The sequence below is a fragment of the Erigeron canadensis genome, chromosome 2, assembly GCF_010389155.1.
Source record: "Erigeron canadensis isolate Cc75 chromosome 2, C_canadensis_v1, whole genome shotgun sequence".
Taxonomy (NCBI): domain Eukaryota; kingdom Viridiplantae; phylum Streptophyta; class Magnoliopsida; order Asterales; family Asteraceae; genus Erigeron; species Erigeron canadensis.
In genome coordinates this window covers 26266830-26287642 of record NC_057762.1, presented here as the reverse complement: position 1 = coordinate 26287642, position 20813 = coordinate 26266830, and the positions used below count along the sequence as shown (strand labels likewise).

The following is a 20813-nucleotide window of genomic DNA, read 5'->3' as shown; positions in this document are numbered from 1 at the left end:
GAGCAGCCTGCTGCTGAAGAAGTTGGGACAACATCTTCTTGATATCCCCAACTTCTTGCTCCAATTTTTGTTGGCACTTACGATCTTCCTCAGTAAATGAAACTTGAGGAGGAGGAAGATTGGCCACAGTGGTTTCCAAGGCATTGATAGCCTTGGTGTTTTCTTCAACCTGGGTGGAAAGACGAGAAACCAGGTTGGCCACTGTTTTTACTTCAGCAGCAGCTGAATCACTACTGCTGCATGCTTTTTGTGCTGAGAACCGTACAGCAGGTCCCATTTTGCACAGCGATCGAGAGAGCCCACGAATGACCTGCTGATCCTTTTTGATAGAGTTTGTATAGGTGCGAAGTTTTTCTTGATCAGCAGCCATAGATATAGATTTTTCTTTTATTGTCTCAATGCTGGCAGTGTTTTCATTCTGCTTGCTGTACCAGTTCTCCAAGATCTTCACCAATCTGTCATCTTCATGAGTTTTGAGTTGTACAGCGATTGTGGCAGCCTTGGTGAGATCATTCAGTTGGTGTTAACTCTAGTCAGCCTGTCAACGATTTGAGAATCGACAGACATGACTTGAGGTTGCACCTTAATTACTTCAGTATTAGCTGCTGCATTATCATCAGCAGCAGCTTCTTGTGCACTTTCGTTAGTCGCTGCTGCAATGTAGTCAACAGCAGCAACTTCTACATTATCGTTTACGGCTGCTGCTTTTTCACCATCAGCAGCAGCAGCCTCTTCATCCACCTCCATATCACTTGCTTCCATTTCATCAGCCTGGATGGAGGAATCCAGCTGGAATTCATCCGCCACAAACTCTCCCAAATCCAGATCACTCTCATCATCATCATCATCATCATCATCTTCAATATTATCAACTTCCTTTACACCACTTCCTTCAACTACACCACTACCTTCAACTGCCATCCCTTCTCCAGAAACATTTAGAGGGGTAGGGGAACCGGGTGCCTCAGCTTCAGTGTGTTGTATCACTAAAGCATCATCGGCCGTAGATTTTGTTGTCTCTAGCATCACCTGTGATATGGCTGCTGACAACGACTCAGAGGGTTGAGAAGAAGAGGGAATGATTAATTCGGTTGACTCAACTCTAATGGGCTGGGGTGTCCCTTGATCTTCACCAACCTCGCCTACAGAAGTTTGAGGTGGTTGCTTGCGGTTACCCTTATTCTCGTCAGCAGCCTTTTTTGAGGCTGCTGATGGGCTGGATGGGTCTCTATTGTCCTTGGGCAGTGAGGACTTCTTAACCTTAGTAGTTTTGCCCTTTGATACTCGCTGCTGCTGTTTTGGGACAGCAGCAGGAGGTGAAGTGGAAGAAGAAGAAAGTGTTTTGGTTTTCTTGGGAGCTTTGGAGGTTGCTGGGGGGATTATCAGCATACCAGCTCCAGCAGGGTTGGGTCTATATACATCAGGATAGACAGAATAAAGTACCTGTTTCATTTCAGGGGTGAGTACAGCGTACTTGGAATCAAATTGTTCAGGATCACAAGCAGGAATCTTGTACACGGAGCTTGCAACCCTGGGAGAGAGAATGAATTGTGCCCCTTCAGGGAGATACTTTTTCTTCAGCTCTTTCTTGAAAATTAGTGAGAGAAAGCGAGTGAAGGGGACAGAGTTTGATCTGTTCTTGATAGTGACCTTCCCTTTTAAATCTTCAAAAATTACGCTGGCAAAGTCAATGTTGCGACCGTTTGCCAGCGCATAAATCATCTGCATTTGTGCAGCAGTGGCCTGATCAAAAGAGCCACTGTTGCCACCCAGACACTGAATTACATGGGTGAACAGCAGCCTCCAAACACCAGGCAGATATTTCTTCTGTGGGTTGCTGTGCACAGGTTGTGCAGGTTCAGTGTTGGTCCCATACCCAATGGTTAACAACCATTCCTTCCATACTCCAATGGGGACCAACTCCACATATGGATGCTCTTCCGATTGTTTGGGAAGACGAAGAGCATCTCTCAACGATTCTACTGAGATGGAGATAGTATGTTCTCCTTTCAGTACAGTTCCAGTGACGGTGCTACTGGCAACCTTGTAATCACATGTCCACCAAAACTCTCTAAGAAGGTGGACACACATTTCCTTTGGGTCAGAGTAGATGGCCTTTCTGACTGGGCACCCCATAATGAAATCCAACATGGAGAAGTACCCTTTTATTTTTGATGGGATCTCTACAGATCCCAGATAGTTATTGGCCTTAATGACCAGTTTTGATGCTTGGAAAGATACTTGATTAGAAGGATTTATGCCCTCATTATCAAATACCTTAGAGTTGAGATAAGAAATGTTTTGTTGTTCTGGTGAAGAAGTCATTTTTTTTTTGATGAAAGAGATGAAAGATTAGAGTGAATGAATATTACAAGGAAATGAGAAAGATTTGAGAGAATATGAAGAGTTTAAGAGGATGTGAAAGATTATTAGAAAGAAATGAACGTAAGAGAGAGTGAAATGGAAGAGATTTGCATATATATGGCATGGATATGGGTCCCATATCTGTAAAAGTGAGTTGTAGTGGGTACTCTCTTTCATACGTGGCAAAAAAAAATTATTTTAGAAAGAAATGAACGTAAGAGAGAGTGAAATGGAAGAGATTTGCATATATATGGCATGGATATGGGTCCCATATCTGTAAAAGTGAGTTGTAGTGGGTACTCTCTTTCATACGTGGCAAAAAAAAATTATTTGAAGTAAAAGGACACTGTACTATATACGTATGAGAGATGTATGATGTGACCAGAGGAACCACGATTTCAACTGCACTCGAGTTCATACGGCGTATACAGTGTACAAGTAGCCCATTTGGGAGTAAATCGAGGTAACCGTTTGGGATATATATAATATAATATTAACAAAAATACGTAGTGGAATACACTCGGATATCTTGAGGTATCCACTGAAGAGGTGTATAGTTTTGAAGAAATAATGGTTACCAAGTTTTTATCAGTACAAAAAATGGATGCTGATGAGATTTAAACAATTTTTGGCAAATTGTCAGCCATAAACGGATTTTAGATGTCTTTACCAGCAGCCGTTTGCTGCTGGACTAGATAGGGACTTTCAGCACCCTATTACTTTTGTTATGCTTTTTCCCAAAGCATCAGGGATCAACGGATTTTAGACGTCTTTACCAGCAGCCGTTTGCTGCTGGACTAGATAGGGACTTTCAGCACCCTATTACTTTTGTTATGCTTTTTCCAAAGCATCAGGGATCAACGGATTTTAGACGTCTTTACCAGCAGCCGTTTGCTGCTGGACTAGATGAAAACTTTTGGCTTTCCATTGCCTTTATTTTGCTTTTTCCCAAAGCAACAGGGATCAGCGAGTAGAAGAAAGAGCTCGCTGATAACTTTGACTTAAGAAGTCGCTGCTCATTTTCATAAAAGGAATATGGGCAGCAAAACATGAGTGATCATGTTGGATTAGTAAAATCACCATTTAACATACCCAACCTGCTGACGAGATCCTTGAATCTCTTTTCATCTAGAGGTTTAGTGAAGATGTCAGCAAGTTGGTCATCAGTGGGGATAAAGTAAATTTCAACATCCCCTTTCATGACATGATCACGAATGAAGTGATACCTAATGTCAATATGTTTAGTTTTGGAATGCTGAACAGGATTATGTGTGATAGCAATAGCACTTGTGTTATCACACATAATGGGGATTTTAGAAAAATTTAGGTCATAGTCAGCAAGTTGGTTTTTCATCCAAAGGACTTGTGCACAACAACTTGCTGCAGACACATACTCTGCTTCAGCAGTGGAGATGGAAACTGTATGCTGTTTCTTACTAGACCAACTAGTCAGCCTTCCCCCAACAGTTGACCCATCCACCACTGGTACTTTTCCTATCTAACATGCAACCAGCATAGTCAGAGTCAGAGTATGCAACTAAGTCAAAGGAAGAATCCTTGGGATACCAGAGACCTAAGGAGGAGGTCCCTTTGAGATATTTCAAGATACGTTTGACAGCGAGAAGATGAGACTCCCTTGGGGATGCTTGATACCTTGCACAAAGGCAAGTAGCAAACATAATGTCGGGACGACTCGCTGTGAGATACATTAGAGAGCCAATCATTCCACGATAGAATGTGGGATTCACATGCTTACCATCAGGGTCAGCATGGAGATTGTTAGGAGGAGACATGGGAGTAGACTTAGTAGTAATATTAGACATATCAAACTTGGCCAGCATGTCTCGTATATATTTTCTTGGTTTATAAAGATGCCATCAGTGAGCTGGCGAATTTGTAAACCAAGGAAGAAGGTTAGCTCACCCATCATGCTCATTTCAAAATGAGAGGACATTAGTGAGCTAAATTTGTTGCAAAGTTTCTTACTGGAGGATCCAAATATGATGTCATCGACATATATCTGTACATAGAGAACATGAACACCCTTTTATAGATAAAAAGGGTGGAGTCTATAGATCCTCGCTGAAACTCATGAGAAAGAAGAAATTCAGAGAGAGTGTCATACCAAGCTCTGGGAGCTTGTTTAAGACCATACAATGCTTTGTAAAGACGATAGACGTGGTTTGGCTTGGTTAGATCTTCAAAACCAGGTGGCTGCTCCACATAAACTTCTTCTTCGAGTTTTCCATTTAGGAAGGCACTCTTGACATCCATTTGATATACTGTGAAGTTTCGATAAGCAGCATGTGCCAGGAATAAGCGTATTGCTTCGAGTCTAGCCACTGGTGCAAAGGTTTCGTCATAGTCGACTCCTTCTTCTTGAAGGTACCCTTGAGCTACTAACCTAGCCTTGTTGCGAATAACAACACCATCTTCATCCATTTTATTCCTATAAACCCACTTAGTTCCAATGGGTTCTTTGCCAGGAGGAAGAGGAACTAAGAACCAGACATGTTGTCGTTGGAATTGAGTTAGTTCTTCTTGCATGGCTGCAACCCAAGATGGGTCAACCATGGCTTCTCCAATATTCTTAGGAGTTATCATTGACAAGAAATTTACATACAGACATGTGTTTCTAGTCGCTGATCTAGTCACAATGCCCTGCTGAGGATCACCAATAATCTGGTGAGCAGGATGACTAGAAGTCCATTTAAGTGATGGAACACTTGATGAACCTAGAGGGGCAGCGGAAGATATTTGTATGGGATTAGCAGGAGAAGAATAAGAGGAGAAATCAATGGTAATTGAAGGATCAAGAGAAGCTTGATCAGTGGAGCAATTTGGCTGATTTAAGGTTTCAATGATGGGGTCCTCAGCAGACACCATGTCTTCAGTGTAAGCTGAAGCATCATGAAATTCTTCATCAGCAGAGTCATCTACTTGCACATCATCAGCCAGTGATCTAGGTTTGGCTGATGCTGCATGGATTGACCTTAATATAGGCTCAACAGGCTCAATTGTATAGATATGAGCAGCAACTTGCTCAAGCTCAGGGTCTGCTGAACTATCCTCAGTGAGTTGCTGAGCAAGAGGAGGCGAGCAAGGAGTATCCACATATGAGTCAGCATCCTCCATAGGGGGTCACTGAACTCATTGAAGATTTCTTCAGTAGAAGATGGCTGGATATCTTTAAGATCAGAAGAGCTCTCATCAAAAGTGACATGAAATGATTCATCCACTTTTTGAAGACGAGTATTGAATACTCTAAAAGCTTTGCTAATAGAAGAGTATCCAACAAAGTAACCATCATCAGCTTTAGGATCAAATTTCCCTAAATGATCCTTATTATTCAGAATGAAGACAGGACATCCAAATACATGAAAGTATTTGATTTGAGGTTTCTTTCTTCTTAAAACTTCATATGCAGTTTTGTCATGTCTTTTGACAATGAGGCATCTATTTTGGGTGTGACAAGCAGTGTTGACTGCTTCAGCCCAAAACCTATTTGGAAGAGAGGACTCACTGAGCATAGTGCGTGCTGCCTCTATAAGAGTTCTATTTCTCCTTTCAGCAACACCATTTTGCTCAGGAGTTCTAGTGGAAGAGAAGTTTTGTGAGATCCCTTGATCAGCACAAAAGGTTTCAAGAGTGTGGTTTCTAAACTCAGTGCCATGATCGCTTCTGAGTTCTTTGACCCTTATGCTGTTGAGATTTTCCATTTTCTTAATGAATTTGATGATTTCATCAGCAGCGTCACTCTTAGAATTTAGGAAGATTGTCCAAGTATATCGTGAATATTCATCCACAATTACTAAAGTGTATCTGCTACCCTTTAGACTTTGGACATTCACTGGACCAAAAAGGTCCATGTGAAGAAGGTGAAAGCAACTTTTAACAGAGTTGGCTTGTTTAGTTTTAAAAGTAGCTCTATGGCATTTGCCTTTTTCACAAGCACCACAAAGTCTATCTTTTTCGAAAGAGAGAGGAGGAAGACCACGAACAAGGTTCTTTTTGGCCAATGAGTTTATGGTTTTGAAATTCACATGCGACATACGCTTGTGCCATAACCAATTTAACTCAGATGCTGACTTGGCAAAGAAACAAGTCTCACTATCAGTTTTGATAGGAGTGAAGTCTACAAGATAGACATCTCTTTTTCTTGGAGCAACCAAGACGACTTCCTTGTTGATGTTTACTACAGTGCCTTGATGCTTATCAAGGATTACTTTGTAGTCAGCATCACATAGTTGACTTATGCTGATGAGATTATGCTTTAATCCATTTACATAAGCAACTTTTGAGAATTTTATGAGGCCATTAGAAAGAAGACCATACCCTTCAGTATGTCCAGTAGAGTTATCACCAAACACTACTGTAGGACCAGGTGCCTCAGTATAGTCATCCAGCAGGGATTTTGAGCATGTCATGTGTTTTGAACAGCCGCTGTCCAAATACCACACTCCTTTACCTAGCGAGCCCTGCATGGATGAAAAGAGGATAAGGATTACTTTATTAATCCAAACCTATGTAAGCAGGATCTTTTGGAGATACTTCAGGGGAGGAAGTAGGCTCTACAGAGAGAGCGTCTACCAGAGTGAGGTGATTTCCCACAGTGACTGGGATAGGGTTTTCTTCACTTGTGGGCAGAATGCTGGTTTCATTACTATGAAAGTAAGCAAAGCTGCTCACAACATCAGGAGCACTGAATTCAACCAGCATTGAGGGTTGCCCCCAAGCATTTGAAACAACTCTTTGAGAATGAGGAATTTCGATGCGCTGAGCAGCAATGTAGTCAGCAATACTTGAATTTGTGACAGAGGAAGAGTCACTGATAACAGGTTCAGTAGAGAGGTTCTCACTGATTCTGTTAGAGGAGGAAGATGTTTCAGCAGCTGTAGGGATTTTAGGTACACATACAACTGCTGGAGCATCTTTAGGACAGAATAGAACACATTCAGAAGCAACATGTCCTCTACTGCTACAGAGATAGCATTTATTTTCAGAGGATTGGCCTTGACTTTGAATGAGAAAATCCCTCAGTTGAGATGAAAGATCATTCACTCGCTGAGTGAGTTCATTTATCTGAGGAGATGAGGAAGAGGAAGCCTTGCTCTTTTGCTTAGACTTAGACTTATTCCTTTGTCTAAGCTTAGGAGGGGGCATTTGAGGAGCAGGGCCAAGTATGGATTCCTCATGATGATTTTGAGGCGGCTGATGTCCTCTTAACAGGGTCCATGCTTGCTTCCCAGCAGGATGAGAAGAGGAGTTACCCTGCTGAGGCAGATTCTTACGAATAGGAGTTGTGGATCTGACTTGATGTTTTGGAGAGATCAACCTCATTTGCCTATGAGGTAGATACTCCTTGTTGGAAGTAGAGGATTGACAGTGCTGGGAGGGCACATGTCCTCTTTGAGGAGTAACAGACCTTGTTTGCTGATGAGGCATATATCCTCGCTGAGGAGTTATAGGCCTTACCTGCTGATGAGGGAAGTGTCCTCGCTGAGGAGTGTCAGATCTATTCTGAGAAGGCTGTCTTCCCCTTTTTGGAGTGACATGCCTTATATTTGATTTTGAGGGTAAGGAATGAGATACAACATCAGCATGTACACCCTTTGTGGAAGGTGCTTGCTGGTGTCTTTCATCAGCGAACCTGACCCTTCTATTTACTTGTTCTGACATAGAATTTGTATGAGAAGGTTCAAGTTGAGAAGATTTAGCACCAGAAGTTTGCTGACCGACATGATGGTCCTGCTGAGGGATACCATAGTCATATGGAGCAGCAATGGTGCTTCTTTTGAAAGGCTCAACACCTTTTGAAGATAGAGGCTGAGGAGCAATAGGCACATACCCATCACTCGAGATATCTCCTTTGAAGGTTCTTGGAGGAGAATTTTGAACTCTCCCTTCGTGTGGCAACATGCCAACAATAGGGAGATGGGAGAACATGTTAAAAGTACCGGTAGAAGTACTAGTACTTTTAGCATTTTGAGAAGAGGGATCACTAGAAGATGCTGAAGCTTTAGTGTCCATCTCAGCATGATAGTCATTTTGTCCTTTCACAAAATTCAGCTTTTTCATTTCATCTAGTGAGATGGAAGACGAACAAGGTGGAGGAATGGATACTTCAGGCTTTACATCATCTTTAAAGGAGTAAGCAATGGAGGCAGCAGCATTAAAATTGCCACCAATTACTGCTTGTACTTGAGCAGGTACTTGTTCGCTCAAGCATTGATGATGGAATTTAGAAGCCTTTGACCAGGAGGTCACAATCTTCTTTAGATTAGAAACTTCAGCCTTGAGAGATTCATTCTCAAGTTGAAGTTTTTGAGTCATCAACTCATGAGATTGAAGTTCAACATGAACATTCTTCAATTTCATAAGTTTTTCAGATTTTTCACTCAACTCTACTCCAGCAGAGTTAAGTTTGGATTGAAGTTCAGCACGTAGACTTTCTACGAACTGAAGATCACAAGACAAAGACTCAATGATTTTGGTCTTGTCTTGATTTGAAGAAGAGAGAAGAGAGTGTACCTTTTTAACAGTGACGTTCACCCACTGACTAGAGGAGACTTGATCCTTGGTCAGAGCATCACTGTCAGCAAGTGCCATAAGGCACATAGCATCAACATAATCGTCATCAGAATCATCTGAGTCAGCCCAATCATGTTCTTCAGCAATCAGTCCTTTTGCTGGAACTTTATCCTCTGTTTCAGCAACCTTGGCCTTTAGCTGATAATATTTGTTCCTATATTCATCAGCAGATTTGGGAGGATTAGTTTTGGAGACATTAGGATTGGGTAAGGAGACTCTACACTCCTTTTGATAGTGGCCTTTCCTGCCACACCTCCAGCACTCTTCTTGTGATTTGTCAACAGGAGATTTAAAGGGAGTAATCGTTTTTCGATTATTCCACCTTTTAGAGTATTTTCTCCCAGCAACCAGGGCAAAGCCCATGAAGTCATTAAACATTTCTTGTTTTTCTTCATCATCCAGCTCATTAATGAGAGTCTGAATTGAAGCTGGAAGATTAGAGGTACTGGCACCATCATAGAGATCGATGGGCTCAATAGAGACAAGAGCGACAGGGTCAGAAATAGGATGAGAAGAGATGCTGACAGAAGAAGAGGAAGAGCCAGCATGCCTTTTGGCATTAGCAGAAGCTCGAATATTTTGAGCCAATGCTCTTTCTTCGAATTGAAGAGTGCCAAAAAGTTCTTCAAGATCAAAGTCTTGGATTTTCTTCGTTGTACGAAGAGTTTGTCTTAAGTTTTGCCACTTAAGAGGAAGAGAGTCAATGAATTTGTGACATACCTCAAAGTTATCATGGGTAATGCCAACATTTGTCATGTCATTGAGCAACCCTTTAAAGCGAGTGTAGGTGCTCTCAAGACTTTCATCGGGGAGGGAGAAGAAATTTTCATAAGCTATTTTTAAATCAATTTTCTTGATTTTAATGAGGTCAGCAGAGCCTTCATAGGTGCTGACAAGTCTATCCCATACTTCCTTTGAAGAGGGATACTTGATGACCAGTTTCATGATTTCAGTAGGAAGAGTAACTATAATCATGTTTTTAAGCCTGGCATCAAGATTTACTAGCTTTCTTTCTTCATCTGTCCATTGGACCTCTAGTTTAACCAGGTCAGTGACTATTTCAGGAGCTTCAGGTGTAGCTCCTGGAGTTCTTTGGACATACATCGGTACGTATGGACCCTCAGTTAATATGGTCATTAAATAGGGCTCTACACCAGCGATGTGAAGAAGCATTCTCTCCTTCCAAGACCCAAAATCTTTGGGCTCGAACTTAGGAGGTGTCGACACGTAACCAAAGTCACGTGTGTTCACAAGGCTGGGAACAGAAGACATGGTTCTTGCTGGAAAGAAATTTAAGAGGGATTACAGAAAATTTTAAATATAAACAAAAGAAGGCAAACAGATCTTGTTCCAATGATTTAGGAACGGTGGCTCTGATACCACTTGATGGTCCACGAATGCACAACTTATGTTTAATTTAGAATACAAGAAAGAAAATAAGCAGGCAAGTAAGCAACAAGAACAATGTAAAGTTCAATTGTAATACATCAATGCAAGGATAATCATATGTATCATTGATTAAACGATGAATACATGGTTGATCTTACACTTGACTTACAAGAATACAAAAGAACAAAGATAATTGCTAAGTCTAGACAGAAAAGGAAAACTTAAGCAATTACAAGTGATACATGTTTTTAGATGGACGGCAAGCCACCTAACACAATGTGGCTGTGTTGCTTTATATAGGGGAAGACATGAGGCAACACAGCCTGCTTTGATTGTGACTTGATGGTGGTTGTCGAACTCCAATTGGCTCATGGTACTTGAATCATGTGCCTGTTGTCTTCTATACCAAATCGGGTAAGAGAGAGAGAGAACCCTTGCTTTGGTCCCAACATGTACATTTACCATTCAGGGCAAATTACAGTTAGTTAACCACCATGTGACTTTTTGTCTTTATGTAGTTTGAATATTTCCCGCCAAGACAAACTTAGGTCAGCATGTATCCCGCTGAAGACGTCTCTTCATCTGCTGACAAATTGTAAAGAGACTTGCTGACGACATGTGTCAATTTTCAAGTCTCCTTCAGCGAATCCCAGACTTAACAAAAGTAATGAAGTAGCTAGCTCCTTTTCTTGACACATGTCTAAATGGGCCACAAACATCGGTATGGATGAGTCCAAGAAGATCTTTAGCCCTTTCTGGCGTATGCTTAAAGGGTTTTCGTGTCATCTTGCCGGAAACACATGACTCGCATATATCAAATGATTCATCATTCAATTTCAAGATCCCTTCACGTTGAAGTCTTTCAATGCGATTTTTGCCAATGTGTGCAAGACGACAGTGCCAAAGATAGGTAGAGTCCAAGTCAGTCTTGGCTCTTTTGCTAACATTATACATTGAATTATTTGAAACACAATCACGCATATCAATTTCATAAATACCATTAAAAGCAATAGCATTAAAATAATGAACATTATTTTTAGAAACTGAAATACCAATATCATTAAAAACATTAATGAATCTGTTGTCTTTCAACAGAAATAACACCTCTAGTAATAGAAGGTGCATAATGACAATTGTCTAATACAATAATTAAACCGGAAGGAAGAACTAAATGAAATTCTCCGATTGCTTCAACAGCTGCTGGTAGACCATTGCCCACTATCAACTGCAAAGCTCCGGGCTTCAGTTTCCTCCTTTTCCTAAGCCCCTGTAATTCATTACAGATGTGAGTGCCACAGCCAGTGTCATAAACCCACGATTTACGCTTAGATAAGGAAAATAATTCAATTGTGAAGATACCTGAAGTACTAGCGCCGCTAGTATTCTTCTTCTTCAAGTTCAACTCGGCAAGATACTTAGGACAGTTCCTCTTCCAGTGCCCGACTTCATTACAATGATGACAGCTCTGGTCTTTAGCCGTTGTACCCCTTTTCGTTAAAGGCATTATATTGCCCTTGGCGATTGATTTTCTTTTCTGGACTTTTCCCCCTTTTCTATCAAGAACTTGGGGCGTTGGAATTTTCTTGGGAAGCTGTTTTTCATACTCAATTATCATAGCATGGAGTTCAGTGACGGTATTACTCGTCCCATGCAAACGACAATTGCTCACAAAATCCTCAAAGTCCTTAGAAAGTGACTTGAGAATTATTCCAATCATAATTGGAGGAGCATAGCATTATCCAGCTTTTCCAATTCCTCAAAATACATTTTCAATTTCAGTGTATGAGGTCCAACTGGTGTTCCTTGTTCGTGTTGTAGGCTAAGAAGTGCTTTATGCAAATCATACAAATATTGCCCTACATCCACGATATCGGTTGCACTGAACTCATTAGTTGCAACACCAATTCTAGGAACAACTGATCTCTCCTCATCAAGGACTTCATAGTTGTTTAGAACATTTCTCGGTCTATGAATGAGATCATTTGGATTTTGTCCAGAAAGACTTTTCCTTTCAATCTTTTGCCGAAAAGTATTGGTGTTTGTGGAGGGATTCATCGCCATCTACAAAACAGATTAAGTTCAAAAATCAGTATTTTCGATAATCAATCCTTGAGAAATTAATTACCCAAATGTTTATGGAATAAACAATTAATCTCATCAAGGCTAGGATCCAATTGACATACAACCATTTCATAGGTTGATCTGCTAGAAATGATTGCACTCAAAAGGTAAGTAACGATCAGTAATTGCATTACAAGTGCAATTCCTAGAAAGTATGGGACCTACGTAAGACGCTCAATTCATCAAGCGATCTTTTGTAGTCATGTTTTGTCCCATCTTTTGCCACGGGTCAAGGTCTCACCGCTTAACTCGCTTTAAGTCGTCCAACTAAGAACGTGCAAAATTGACCACCACTGTGTACCAGTGAATGGGTTTTGCCATGCAATCGTCATTTCACCACTGTGTACCAGTGAGTAAAACAACGACCCCATGTGTCCTTGACAAATTGGATGGCAATGACTTAAGTTTATTGGGTCATACAATTTGATATGTGATCAAAAAGTTATGTTTCGAAGATTCATGCATATCTTCTAAACATAATATTTAATAAAATCATTTGTATAGTCTTAGCAACACAAGAGAGCTCGGTAGCTCCATTTGAACGCACAAAGAAGCACAAGGGCAAAGGTATGCGATAAACGCGATTTAAAAACCCGCCCTTTTAGAAGGCTAGCGCACTCCGGCTTATACCTCTCTTAGAGTTATTTCTATCAGAACTACAAAGTTTTAGCCCTATGTGTTGAGAATCTACAGTTCAAAGCACCGCTTCTAACTCATTACGGATTAAAAGATATGAATTTTTTAGTAAACTGTCGCAAAACAGAAAGTTTATACGAAAAATTCACATTGTCACACAATTAGTTTTACAATTATCTAGCATAATTAACCCTAATGATCAAGATTTCATATCAATATATCTAAGTAAGAATCATGAATGATTTGAATGAAAAATTCATGATTTTTACTTCTTTTTAACAATTAAAAGTAAAGGTACAACATATAATTACATACAATTTATCACATAAACATGTAATTAAATCAAAACTTGGATTAGGAATCCTAAAAAAATTTTTTTTTTTTAATTTTCAGGAAAAGATTTTCGATCTATATATATATATATTTAATAAAACCCTTTTCATATTAAATAATGTAATTAAATTACAAAAACAATTTAACTATATATATATATATATATATATATAATCGAAAATTTTATAAATCAAGAACCCTAACCCCCCTTCAAGCCACTGTTGGGTTTTATAACTAATTATCACAACAAATCACAAAGCACGCAGCGGAAGACAAGATCTATGTAGTTTAACTAATTAACCAAGGAATAGAATGTGTACCTTAATATGGAGAGATTGAAGACAAAACAAGGTTTAACTTAACCTCTCTATGTTTGCACACTCAACGGTGGAACGTTGTATGCTAGTACTTGATCACGAACAACCCTTTGTTTAAACCCGAAAACCTAGCTAACCGAAAACCCTTTTTCTTGCTATGCTAAAACCGAAAATCAAAACCCTCTTGGGGTTGAAGATCGGCCGAGAGAGAGAGGAGAAAACCCTATGGATTTAATTGTGTGAAAAACCAAATAACATAGGTTTGTATTTATAGGTTTAGGAAACTTAATGACCAAGTTTTGAAGGGTTTTGGAACCCTATTTCGACCGGCCCCCTTGGAATCAAACAAGGGAAGTTTCCTAATTGTTTCCTAATTCCAACTCTTCTCCGTTAAGTCCGTTAATTAAGTACCGTTAACTTTTAACTCTTTTAACGAACCCCCGTTAGATTTTCGTGATCAAATTAATCAATAAATTACATTTAATATATTAATTAATTTATATTAACATTCACGTTGAGGTGTGACCCCGTAAGCTTAAATACTTTTCGGACATACGTTCATTTTACGTGATCATATTCCAACATTCTGAAGTTGTATTACTCATAGAAGACACATGGAAGCTGCCTTTAGGCTCTGCCAAAATATAATATAATCAAGAAATATTGAACACTTTACACATATTTGGAAAAGAGCAGGAATCTTCATTCTAGAAAGTAGATAATTCAATTGTTAATCTACACGAGTACAACACAGAAACCATGGTGCTTCGAACGTCCTGACCGGTGCATTAAACATAAAGTACCTTGCTTGTGATCTTTCTTTCGCCGGCGAAGGATCAAACATTAGGTTATAGATCCTATGCATAAAGCAGCAACCCCAACTGCTAATCAAAAGATAATGTATTTATCGACTCTCCCTGCACTACCTCGTTTATGTAGACTTTCATTTTCAGTGTAACTGAGAGAACCAAAAATAAGAAATACTTTAGATTGTGCATCTACTTTTAATATAAACCTTGATCTATCCCAAGAAGATTGCAACTATTTACAGTTTTCAAAAGTGTTCAACTTACAGTTACGTGATAATACTGACTTGCGCCCAAAACTTTAAAGATTCACTTTTCTCTGTCATATTTGTAGGGTCATAAACATATAAACATTTACCATTGGTATAAATTTATTACACTTCTATTTTTGGAAAGTATATGGTTACAGTTATGCCCATTCATCAATTCTGATATATATTATTCTGGATCTTCACCATTATATAGAGTATTATTTGTCATAACTTCAAGGTATTTTAGGCTATTCGCAAATGTCAATCCCTTTCCCAAAGCTATGTGCACAGGCAACCATTGCAATTCATAGAACAGATCAAGTAGCCATCAACTTCAAAAATGATAAATTGGGAAAAAAAACTAACTTTAAGACTATGTTCTTGTTTAAAAGAGCTGATGGCACATATCCAGATAGCAAGTTGTTCTACACATACCTGCATATACATAAACTTCATCAAAAGACCATCGTACTGTGTTTTAACTTTCTAAAGAATTTGTTAATTTGTAAAACTTGGGCTATGTATGACCTTATAAAGTCAAATTCAGGGTAGTATATTAAGTACTTACAATTTGCTTAATTTAGGTAGGTTTGCTAAGGAAGAGGGTAGATCACCAGTCAACTGATTGTTCTCAAGATGTCTTCACAAGCAAAAGTTATAATTAGCTTATGTAGTAGTCGAGAAGATATGAGAACAAATATTAGATAGGATAAACTATCTAACTTACATGATCATGGAACCGGAAAAAAATCAGGGATTGGACCTGTAAAAGCATTCCCATCGAGCCACCTATTGTAAGGAGGACATGTAGTAAAAGTTATAAAAGTATCTACAAGAATCCAACATCAAATGGAGGATGAAAGTACATTTATTCCTCATATCTCACATGAAAATGTAAAATAATCTCAAATTTGTCTCTATTTTACCAAGCACTGAAGTTAAAGTTACCGTATCACACTCCAAGAGAACTTCCAATAGTCGTAATTTATTTGGATACGAGGTATTTTAGACAGCCGATGAATAGTCAAAGACCATTATTCTTGCGTGTGTAGAATAAGTAGTTACACTGTTCATGAGACACAAGGATGGATGTTGAAACTTACAACTCTTCTAAGCTGCTCAATTTGGCCAAATCTGGGGGGACGCTTCAAGTAATGTTCTTACTTGACATTTTTGCTGCATAAAAGTTCTCAAGATTTTAGGCTTCATTAGCATACTTTTGGTCAAACTAATAACCCAATATAATAATGAGAATTCATCAGCTTTTGACTTTTAGCAGTCAAACTACAGAATCGACTAATAGTCAAAGGCCTCATAGTACATGTTGTATGTAAGTCATGCTTTGTAAATTTTATGTTTTCAAATCTAGACTCGGATGATCAAATAACCAATAAAGAAAAAGGAACCAATTACATTGAAATGATCTTCGGTTGAGCGTCTGAATTACGCTCCAACCACGACCATGGAACCGGCAAGCACGGATCACCGCCTTCTTGAGCCCAATATAAAGACTTGTAACCTGATACTAAGCTAGCAGCCACAGGCCCTGAAACCAAAAAGGCAAGAACACCCCCATGATCGTTAACTTTTTTTTTTTTTGTTATCATTATTTCCGTAAAAGAGGAGGTTTAAATATTCCATGCTTAATTTCAACTTATTTACTGATCTCAATTGCATTTATAAGAGGCCCCTCAGTAGAATCAGGTGTCTTTGAAAATCTAAAAGATAAAACAAACGGAAGTGATGTGTTGTAGTTGTTGGATTTTATAACTAATTATCACAACAAATCACAAAGCATGCAACGGAAGAAAAGATCTATGTAGTTTAACTAATTAACCAAAGAATAGAATTTGTACCTTATAATGGAGAGATTGAAGACAAGAACAAGGTTTAACTTAACCTCTCTACGATTGCACACTCAACGGTGGAACGTATGTATGCTAGTACTTGATCATGAACTCACAAACCCGTTGTGTATCTCCCTTAATTCGAAACCCCAACACTTGAATCAACAAAACTCCTTGGTATTCGTCGAACACAAGTTGGAAGAAACAAAATACTTGTTTCGGTCGAATTCAATTCGTCGAACAAAACAAAAACCCCAAGTGCAATTAATATTTAAATATAATACTTGTTCCACGAATGGAACCAATCTAAAAGTTTAGATTTTGGTGTTTTGGTTTTTCGACTGAGAAGAATCGGAGGTGAGAGTTATTAGGTTTTACAACTCTAATTGTCTTGTGTGAATTGATTGAAAAACCTTTGAATTAAGCCCTCTATATATAGGGAATAATTAGGGTTTTTAATCTTGGTGACCAAGTAATCTTAAGGCCAAAAAGCCTTGTAATTTTCGGCCCCCATGTTTAGGGAATTAGAGTCCAACACTAATTTCTTAATTTCACATTTAATCCTCCTAATTAATTTAAATACAATTAATCTTTTAATTTATTTAAATTAATTATTCCGTGATCAAATTAATCAATACATTACATTTAATATATTAATTATAGTTACATTCACGTTGAGGTGTGACCCCCTAGTCTTAAATACTTTTCGGACATATGTTCATTTTACGTGATCATATTCCAACAGCTCCCACTTGAGCTAGTAACGAATGTAGGTAATAACATTGGTAAGCGTCTAGCAACACCCCAATGCTCCCGAAAACATTTAAGTATTGTTTAAATGGTCAAAACATTTATTATCCCTTTGTTCAGATACCTTTTGTTAAATATGAATATGGATCGAGATCATTTCATCATTTAACGATTATGTTTCTCATTTTATAACTAATTAAAGATTACCAAATATAATCGAGAACAATCTGGATTTATTTGGGCACGGCCATGCAAACATCTTTAATTAGTCCGAATGAGGGCGTCAAACGGTATCATACTTCAATTTCAAATTGAAGGAACAAATCATATATTGACTACACGTGTCAGTCATCATATTTCACGACGCTTTCTGAAAATAGCCCTTTATGTACCCCCTTATACAGGTGAGCTAGAACTATATCTAGTAAGTGCGATTCATATATGCTGACCTACTTGTGTCTCAAGTCAAAGGATCAATAAAAGTAACCATTTGCGAATTTCACTTAATGACGATGATCCATAAAGCGATAATTCGTTAGTGGGGTAGTCCGATATGCATCCGCTATGGATATCATGTAAGTTTGGTGGGATCCATCCATTACATATTCCAAGAATATAACCAATCACTCACATTTTTCTTCGTTTAATTATATTCCCATATAATTAATCGACAATGGACAATTTAGAATATTTAATAATATAAAAATATTAAATAAAATATTCAAGGATTAAACATGCAAATATAGGACACAATTTAATATTGAATGAAATCAAACATATCAAGTACTTTATTTCATTATGGAAAATATAAATTGTTTAACATCCCTTATCCAAATACCGAACAACAGATTTACATGAAATAACTAGCTAATTTATGACCTCTGCCCTCGGTATGCCTTTCAAGCTTGGGCCTAGCCAAAGCTTTTGTGAAAGGATCAGCTAAGTTAAAATCTGTGTGAACTTTGAGTAATAATGTCTGGCACCTTTCTGAACTCCGGGTTCGTTGGAAATGATTAATGCACAGGTATTATCACAGTACAAATCAGTGGGTAATTCATTTGAGGGGATCACGTCAAGCCCGCTAATGAACTTCCTTATCCAGACTGCTTCCATTGCGGCTTCTGAGGCGGCAATGTACTCAGACTCTGTTGCAAACATGGCGACTGTGGTTTTTAGCTCATATCATTCCACCGTGCCTTCATTTAAACAATGAAGACGTATCCCGACTGATATTTTGAATCACATTTATCAGTCTAAAATCCAACATCACAGTATCTATTCACTTTGAATTCTGGATCAGGATTTCTTCCATACACCAAGAATAATTCTTTAGTAGCACACATGTACTTAAGAATCTTTACAGCAATTCAATGATCCTATCCAGGATTTTGCTGATAGTGGCTAACATATTTTGCGCGAACGCAATATCAGGTCTAGTGCATCTTACCGCATACATAATAGATCCCATAGCCGAAGCATAAGGGATTTTTCGCATACGCTCCACCTCATTAGGTGTAGAAGCACTGTTTTTGCTAGATAAGTTAAGTCTTTGCATGAGTGACCTTATCAATATAAGCACTTTGACTTAATCTAAACAACCGCTTTGATCTATCTCAGTAGATCTCGATTCCAAGAATAAATCCCGCTTCTCCTAAATCTTTCATGGCAAAACACTTTCCAATATGGGATCTTGCAAAATTGGAATGTGTTTTCCTATGATTAATATGTCATCGACATATAAGACAAGGAAAGTAACATTACTCCCACTAGCTTTGCGATATACACATGGCTCATCGGGATTTTGAATGAAACCAAACTTTTTGATTTCTTCATCAAACCGTTTATTCCAACTTCTCGATGCTTGCTTAAGTCCATAAATGGATCTTTGAAGCTTGCATACTATGTTGGGATGTTCCGGATCAATAAAACCTTCCGGTTGATCCATATAGACTTCTTCATCCAAGTAACCATTTAAGAAGGCAGTCTTAACATCCATTTGCCATATCTCAAAGTCATAGTACGCAGCTATGGCTAAGAGAATCCTAATAGCTCTAATGTCCGCGACTGGAGAAAAGGTTTCCTCATAATCAACGCCGAAACGTTGAGTATAACCTTTCGCCATGAGACGAGCTTTATAGGTGTGTACATTTCCATCCATGTCAGTCTTCTTCTTGAAGATCCACTTACACCCAACAGTTTGAGCATTTTGTGGAAGATCAACCAAGCACCAAACTTGATTGTCTTTCATGGATTTCATTTCCACATTCGTAGATTCAAGCTATTTGTCAGATTCCGGATCTGATAATGCAGCTTGGAAATTCGGAGGCTCATCGAGATCTCCAACAACGTCTTCTTCTACCATCAGACATAGTCTTTCGGTAGGACGTTTTGTCCTTTCGGACCTACGAAGTGGAATCGCTTCATTATCATCGACTTGAGGTTCATCACATTGAACATTCCCCCCCCTAAGTTGATGATTGCTAGTATCTTCAGAAGGTGACACATCTTTCTCTTGAATCTCATCAAGTTCTATAATCCTCCCACTGTTCTCTTGAACTAACTTCTTTTCAAAGAACTTAGCATATCGAGCAACACGAACAGTGTTTTTTTGTAACAACCCTACTTCTTAATATTATATACGTGCTAGTTAGGTTGTCTATGTTCCCGCAAGCCATAGCTATACTTGAAGTTAGTAGATAATGCCCTTAAATTAGTAATCTAAAGCTATTGATTAGTTCTAAATTCAATTTAATAAAATAAGATTTGAACAAAAACTTTATTAATGTTCAATCAAGTTATAATTAATAAAGCGAGTCTCACAAATTGAGATAACCATTTAAAAATCCCTATAAATGTCCAACAAATTGTACCATCAACCCAACTAAATAATATTTGGTCAAAAAAAAATGTCATGACCAACTTAAAATATATTTATAAATCTTAAAGTGATATGTACGTAAAAGTGTCGAAACATTAATAAGTATGCGTATATATACTTGGAAAAAAAAATACAACTTTACAACTAATAGCTTACATAACCAACTAATAATACAAAAATATATCCATACACATATATATACATGACTTATACATACATTTATATATTCCTAAACAAAACAGCCAATTACTTACATTTAACTAACATAACACTTACAAAACAAATACCCACTTAACTTATACTTACACTACCACATATACACTAATTATATACCAAAAAAAAAAAACCCCTTCAATACCCCCCCCCCCCCATGGCCGGCCTCATACACACACACATACATCATTTTTTTTAAATTTTGCATGCACATTTAGTCTTGGAAATCACCACTTAAACACACACTACACCATCATTTCACACACACTAGTTATTTCTATCTCAAAACTCTTCTCTTCCACCTCTTTTGTTGAAGA

General features: G+C 38.4%; 1 pseudogene; it reads right to left on the bottom strand.

The window, feature by feature from the left end:
* LOC122587980 overlaps positions 1–20813 on the bottom strand; it is a 36791-nt pseudogene that overhangs the window by 6802 nt on the left and 9176 nt on the right.